The 6,499-nt window shown below is 45.9% G+C and overlaps 1 pseudogene across 1 annotated transcript in view; it reads right to left on the bottom strand.

Moving 5' to 3' along the window:
* Positions 1 to 4,435: 4,435 nt before the first annotated feature.
* Positions 4,436 to 6,499, bottom strand: part of LOC311119076 (janus kinase and microtubule-interacting protein 3-like) — a 49,960-nt pseudogene continuing 47,896 nt past the window's right edge. Inside the window, exons 18-21 of the transcript in view lie at positions 5,217 to 5,282; positions 4,957 to 4,998; positions 4,659 to 4,861; positions 4,436 to 4,504 (exon numbers count right to left, since the gene is read on the bottom strand). The product of the transcript in view is annotated as a janus kinase and microtubule-interacting protein 3-like (transcript). The remainder of the gene's footprint in view (positions 4,505 to 4,658; positions 4,862 to 4,956; positions 4,999 to 5,216; positions 5,283 to 6,499) is intronic.

Raw genomic sequence — 6,499 nt, 5'->3', positions numbered from 1 at the left:
CCGGGCGCGGGCGTGCGTCCGCCATCGCTCGCATGTTGATTTTGTCCACACACACCAGCGCGTCAAGTGTCACAGATAGAAGCAAGTTCTATTTTAGCGCCTGGCTACGCAGACGCTTGTTGACCTGCACGAGCAGTGTGGGTGCAATGATTGAATAACATTTATAAACGCGAGCTGTGTGGTCAGCATGTAGACAAACAATTGTTATCTTCACTGTCAAGACGGGGGCCTCTAAAATGTTTTGCTCACAAGGTGGGGGCCCCAAACAAAATGTCACCTAGGGCCTCCAAAAGGCTATGGGCCAGCTCCGTATGCATGTGGGTACGCAGACCCCCGAGCCACTGCGGCCCCTCATGACGAGTTCAGATTTTTGTGGCCCCAACCCCATCAAAGTTGCCCATCCCTGATATACAACATTCAAACATTGTTTGATAATTAGCATTCCCGTGTAAAACAAACTAACTCTCCTCAAACATCTAAGGTGACCGTCAGTCATGTAGACACAACACACACACACACACACACACACACACACCCTACTGTGTACCATACCCTGAGGATGCTTTAGTCTCTGAGAGGCAGCATGGAGTGAGTCTTCAGCCTTCCATTTCACAGATCCGCTTAAATATTTCCTTGTCTTAGACATCAGGGAGAGCATGCATGGCTGTGGGGCCACTGTGTATTAGTCTTAGACATTAGGGCATGTGAGGTCACAGTGTGGCTGAGAGAGTCTGCATGTCTCTGAGATGCCCTATGGCAGAGACCTACATTTCACAAGGACATTCCTCCCCCTCCCTCTCCTCCCCACTGGCTTCTCTCATATTAGAGAGGACTTGCTTTGTTAGGGCTGTGGATTTCATCCCACTATGCAGCTACTGCCTGTTAAAGATGGAATCTGAACTAGGGGAAACAGTGACAATGTTAAAGATGGAATCTGAACTAGAGGAAACAGCTCCAATGTTAAAGATAAAAACTGAACTAGGGGAAACAGCTCCAATGTTAAAGATGGAATCTGAACTAGGGGAAACAGCTCCAATACCCGCCCCACCGCCGTTGTTATTGTTTTGTCGATGAAGCGGAGGTGAGGAGCATCAGGCAACATGGTAAAAAAAAAAACGCTGTATACTTTCTGCTGTTCTAATGCGCGTGCAATGACATCATATCCCAGCTTCACCATTAAGGATTCCAGCTTGAAGCTTCTGCTCTTCTACAACTGTAGTACGATCCAAAATCAATCCCTTTTGTGTTTGGTTATGGATTGAACTTTACAGCCTTCGAATAATCATATCCAAGAGTGGCATGGAGAACTTTTACACTTTTGTGCCGAAATATCAAGTATTTCAGGTATTTTAGGGTTCAGCATACATTTAGCTCACCCTTAGCAAACCAGATTGGAACGACCCAGAGTAGGCCCCATAGTCTACACATACAAACGCATTGAAAAGCCGTCTATGGCAAACATTTTCTGTAGTGTAGCGCCCTCTACTGTTGGTATTCTGCACAGACAACTGAGCCTCACTTCACTTTACACGTTCAACTTTAATCAACCAACAATAACACTTGCATATAAAAATGATATCAAAAGATAAAACAATATTAAACAGGTGGTTGATAATAATAATCAATTTCCAGATGTGTCATAATAAAGCATTCATATAATATTCTTCTTACCTGTGCCTCTGTTTGTGGTGGTGACTTTTCAATGTTTGGTTTTAGATGAGACGTCATCTATTCCTATTATTCTGATATGGCTGGTGATGTCCAGTGTTTATCACTTCAAGTCTTCTGTGTGTGTGTGTGTGTGTGCGTGCGTGCGTGTGTTGTGTTCGTGTGGGTGTGTTTGTGTGTGCTTGGTTATGAAGGTGCAGTATTCCGTAGAAACGGGGCTTGATCCCATTTAATGGCAACATAATGCATAAAATACATCTTTAGTACTTGATCTGCTTTAACATGAGTCATAAAGATTCAATGGGAGGTATTTGTCTCATCAGGATATAACAGAACTAACCAAGGTCCCCATCTGAAGCAAACCCACCCTCTCCATCAGGATATAACAGAACTAACCAAGGTCCCCATCTGAAGCAAACCCACCCTCTCCATCAGGATATAACAGAACTAACCAAGGTCCCCATCTGAAGCAAACCCACCCTCTCCATCAGGATATAACAGAACTAACCAAGGTCCCCATCTGAAGCAAACCCACCCTCTCCATCAGGATATAACAGAACTAACCAAGGTCCCCATCTGAAGCAAACCCACCCTCTCCATCAGGATATAACAGAACTAACCAAGGTCCCCATCTGAAGCAAACCCACCCTCTCCATCAGGATATAACAGAACTAACCAAGGTCCCCATCTGAAGCAAACCCACCCTCTCCATCAGGATATAACAGAACTAACCAAGGTCCCCATCTGAAGCAAACCCACCCTCTCCATCAGGATATAACAGAACTAACCAAGGTCCCCATCTGAAGCAAACCCACCCTCTCCATCAGGATATAACAGAACTAACCAAGGTCCCCATCTGAAGCAAACCCACCCTCTCCATCAGGATATAACAGAACTAACCAAGGTCCCCATCTGAAGCAAACCCACCCTCTCCATCAGGATATAACAGAACTAACCAAGGTCCCCATCTGAAGCAAACCCACCCTCTCCATCAGGATATAACAGAACTAACCAAGGTCCCCATCTGAAGCAAACCCACCCTCTCCATCAGGATATAACAGAACTAACCAAGGTCCCCATCTGAAGCAAACCCACCCTCTCCATCAGGATATAACAGAACTAACCAAGGTCCCCATCTGAAGCAAACCCACCCTCTCCATCAGGATATAACAGAACTAACCAAGGTCCCCATCTGAAGCAAACCCACCCTCTCCATCAGGATGTAACAGAACTAACCAAGGTCCCCATCTGAAGCAAACCCACCCTCTCCATCAGGATGTAACAGAACTAACCAAGGTCCCCATCTGAAGCAAACCCACCCTCTCCATCAGGATATAACAGAACTAACCAAGGTCCCCATCTGAAGCAAACCCACCCTCTCCATCAGGATATAACAGAACTAACCAAGGTCCCCATCTGAAGCAAACCCACCCTCTCCATCAGGATATAACAGAACTAACCAAGGTCCCCATCTGAAGCAAACCCACCCTCTCCATCAGGATATAACAGAACTAACCAAGGTCCCCATCTGAAGCAAACCCACCCTCTCCATCAGGATATAACAGAACTAACCAAGGTCCCCATCTGAAGCAAACCCACCCTCTCCATCAGGATATAACAGAACTAACCAAGGTCCCCATCTGAAGCAAACCCACCCTCTCCATCAGGATATAACAGAACTAACCAAGGTCCCCATCTGAAGCAAACCCACCCTCTCCATCAGGATATAACAGAACTAACCAAGGTCCCCATCTGAAGCAAACCCACCCTCTCCATCAGGATATAACAGAACTAACCAAGGTCCCCATCTGAAGCAAACCCACCCTCTCCATCAGGATATAACAGAACTAACCAAGGTCCCCATCTGAAGCAAACCCACCCTCTCCATCAGGATATAACAGAACTAACCAAGGTCCCCATCTGAAGCAAACCCACCCTCTCCATCAGGATATAACAGAACTAACCAAGGTCCCCATCTGAAGCAAACCCACCCTCTCCATCAGGATATAACAGAACTAACCAAGGTCCCCATCTGAAGCAAACCCACCCTCTCCCAAGCACCAAGGGGGAAGACCAGACTTACATAATCTGATCAAATGGAAAAAGTCTAAAATCATTGAAAGCACCTTCATTCTTCATCAACAAACAAATCTAATTTAGCATTTTATTTATTCCTCTTTTGAGAAATGTATTTTAAAATCTTTGCCTTTTTAATACATAAAAAAAAATACATGATGTCTAATAATACCACAGTTTGGCTTCTGGTTTAATTTCAAACACTGAGATTGAGGAGCTAATGAGTCCCACATCATGTCTGGACTAGACAGGCAGGGCTGAGGCCATAGAGATAGATAGAGGGTACACTAGCCACAAAGTCTGTTTTAATATGGGCGGCATCATTGAAGGCTTTCACCATTTTTAAAAGTTCGGGGGATGAGCTCTCTTTCTGTGGCTGAGGCTAGCTCCCTGTGAGTGTAATAACAGCGTGGTCAGATAGTGATAACAGCGTGGTCAGATGGTGATAACAGCGTGGGCAGATGGTGTAAACGGTGGGATGGTGTCCATTTTTAGGAAACGCTCAGCTTCAGTGGGGGGTGTGTGAACATTAAGAACTATGGTAACATTTCTCAATTCACCGTTTAACCTTAAACACCTAGTGACCTCGTCAAGAGGTTTTGGAATCTCTTGGCTAAGGTGTTGGGTTGACAGCAAAGTTCCAGGTTTAAGCCCCGAGCAGGACTACCGGATGACTTCACTACAGTTTGTTTCAATCAATCAAACTCTTCTTCTTCTTCTTCTTCTTCATGCTTCCAAAGGGAAGCGACCAGAGCACCACCTGCTCAGCAGGGAAAAAAAACACAAAACACTCCCATTTTGAGGAGTTCTTCAATTCCACTGAAGTCTTCATCCATAGAGAGGAAGTCTTCCATCGAGACGTCAACATCATCATCACTTCAAGAGAGGGACAGCAGTCAGGTTTAAAAGGTTACTGAAGTAAAAGTTTTGCTGTCCTTACAAAAAAAAAAAAACATGGTCATAGTATTCTCTTTAAAGTCAGTGTTGCAGCGTAGTTGACTGGTTTCCCATGTGAGGAGAAGTCTTTGGAAAGACTTTCAGGACACTGGGAGCCAGCTTGGATTCCAAATCGTGTCCTCTTGAACAAAATGGAGAAGACAATCTGGAAACCTGTGGACTGAAATTACAATATGATATGACGCAACAGTGTATAGACTAATGTATTATTTGAATGGTTAAAGAAACAGAGATATTTAGGTAAAAAAGACATACTTGCGCTGGCTTCCCAGGAGAACTATGACCAAAGAATAAAGGCTAAAGAAAAAAACAAAAATAAAAATAAAAACTGAAGGAATGAAAAGAAGATAATGGAGAGAAAGGAGAGAGTCATTTCTGCCAGATGGAGAACAGACAGCAATTTGTAGCATTCATATTCCAAGTCTGAATAAATGCATCTATTAAATACAGTTCAATTCAACTGAGCAATACAACACAGTGTCACTGGTTTCTAGGGACCATTTGACCGGGTTTACCTTTTCTTCTAGTTCCTTTATCTGTCTTCTCTGTGCTGCTATCCATTCCTCCAGCTCTTTGATTCTCTGGACATGAAAACAGGATGAACAATAAGGTGGACAATAAGTTCAATCAGATCAGAGTAAATGTTTAATATTGATGTATTGTAGGGTAGCTGAGGAAGGATCTCCCTGGGGAATGTACTGTAGGGTGGCTGAGGAAGGAGGATCTCCCTGGGGAATGTACTGTAAGGTAGCTGAGGAAGGAGGATCTCCCTGGGGAATGTACTGTAGGGTAGCTGAGGAAGGAGGATCTCCCTGGGGAATGTACTGTAGGGTAGCTGAGGAAGGATGATCTCCCTGGGGAATGTACTGTAGGGTAGCTGAGGAAGGATGATCTCCCTGGGGAATGTACTGTAGGGTAGCTGAGGAAGGATCTCCCTGGGGAATGTACTGTAGGGTAGCTGAGGAAGGATCTCCCTGGGGAATGTACTGTAGGGTAACTGAGGAAGGATGATCTCCCTGGGGAATGTACTGTAGGGTAGCTGAGGAAGGATGATCTCCCTGGGGAATGTACTGTAGGGTAGCTGAGGAAGGATCTCCCTGGGGAATGTACTGTAGGGTAGCTGAGGAAGGATCTCCCTGGGGAATGTACTGTAGGGTAGCTGAGGAAGGAGGATCTCCCTGGGGAATGTACTGTAGGGTGGCTGAGGAAGGAGGATCTCCCTGGGGAATGTACTGTAGGGTAGCTGAGGAAGGAGGATCTCCCTGGGGAATGTACTGTAGGGTAGCTGAGGAAGGATCTCCCTGGGGAATGTACTGTAGGGTAGCTGAGGAAGGAGGATCTCCCTGGGGAATGTACTGTAGGGTAGCTGAGGAAGGAGGATCTCCCTGGGGAATGCACTGTAGGGTGGCTGAGGAAGGAGGATCTCCCTGAGGAATGTACTGTAGGATAGCTGAGCTCCATCCTCTACCAGCTCCATCCTCTACCAGCTCCATCCTCTACCTGTACCAGCTCCATCCTCTACCAGCTCCATCCTCTACCTGTACCAGCTCCATCCTCTACCTGTACCAGCTCCATCCTCTACCAGCTCCATCCTCTACCAGCTCCATCCTCTACCAGCTCCATCCTCTACCAGCTCCATCCTCTACCAGCTCCATCCTCTCCCTGTACCAGCTCCATCCTCTACCAGCTCCATCCTCTCCCTGTACCAGCTCCATCCTCTACCAGCTCCATCCTCTACCAGCTCCATCCTCTACCAGCTCCATCCTCTCCCTGTACCAGCTCCATCCTCTACCAGCTC

The sequence above is a fragment of the Coregonus lavaretus genome, assembly GCF_964263955.1.
Source record: "Coregonus lavaretus genome assembly, contig: HAP1_SCAFFOLD_1518, whole genome shotgun sequence".
Taxonomy (NCBI): domain Eukaryota; kingdom Metazoa; phylum Chordata; class Actinopteri; order Salmoniformes; family Salmonidae; genus Coregonus; species Coregonus lavaretus.
The sequence above is the reverse complement of the archived record's forward strand: the minus strand, read 5'-3'. Positions and strand labels throughout refer to the sequence as shown.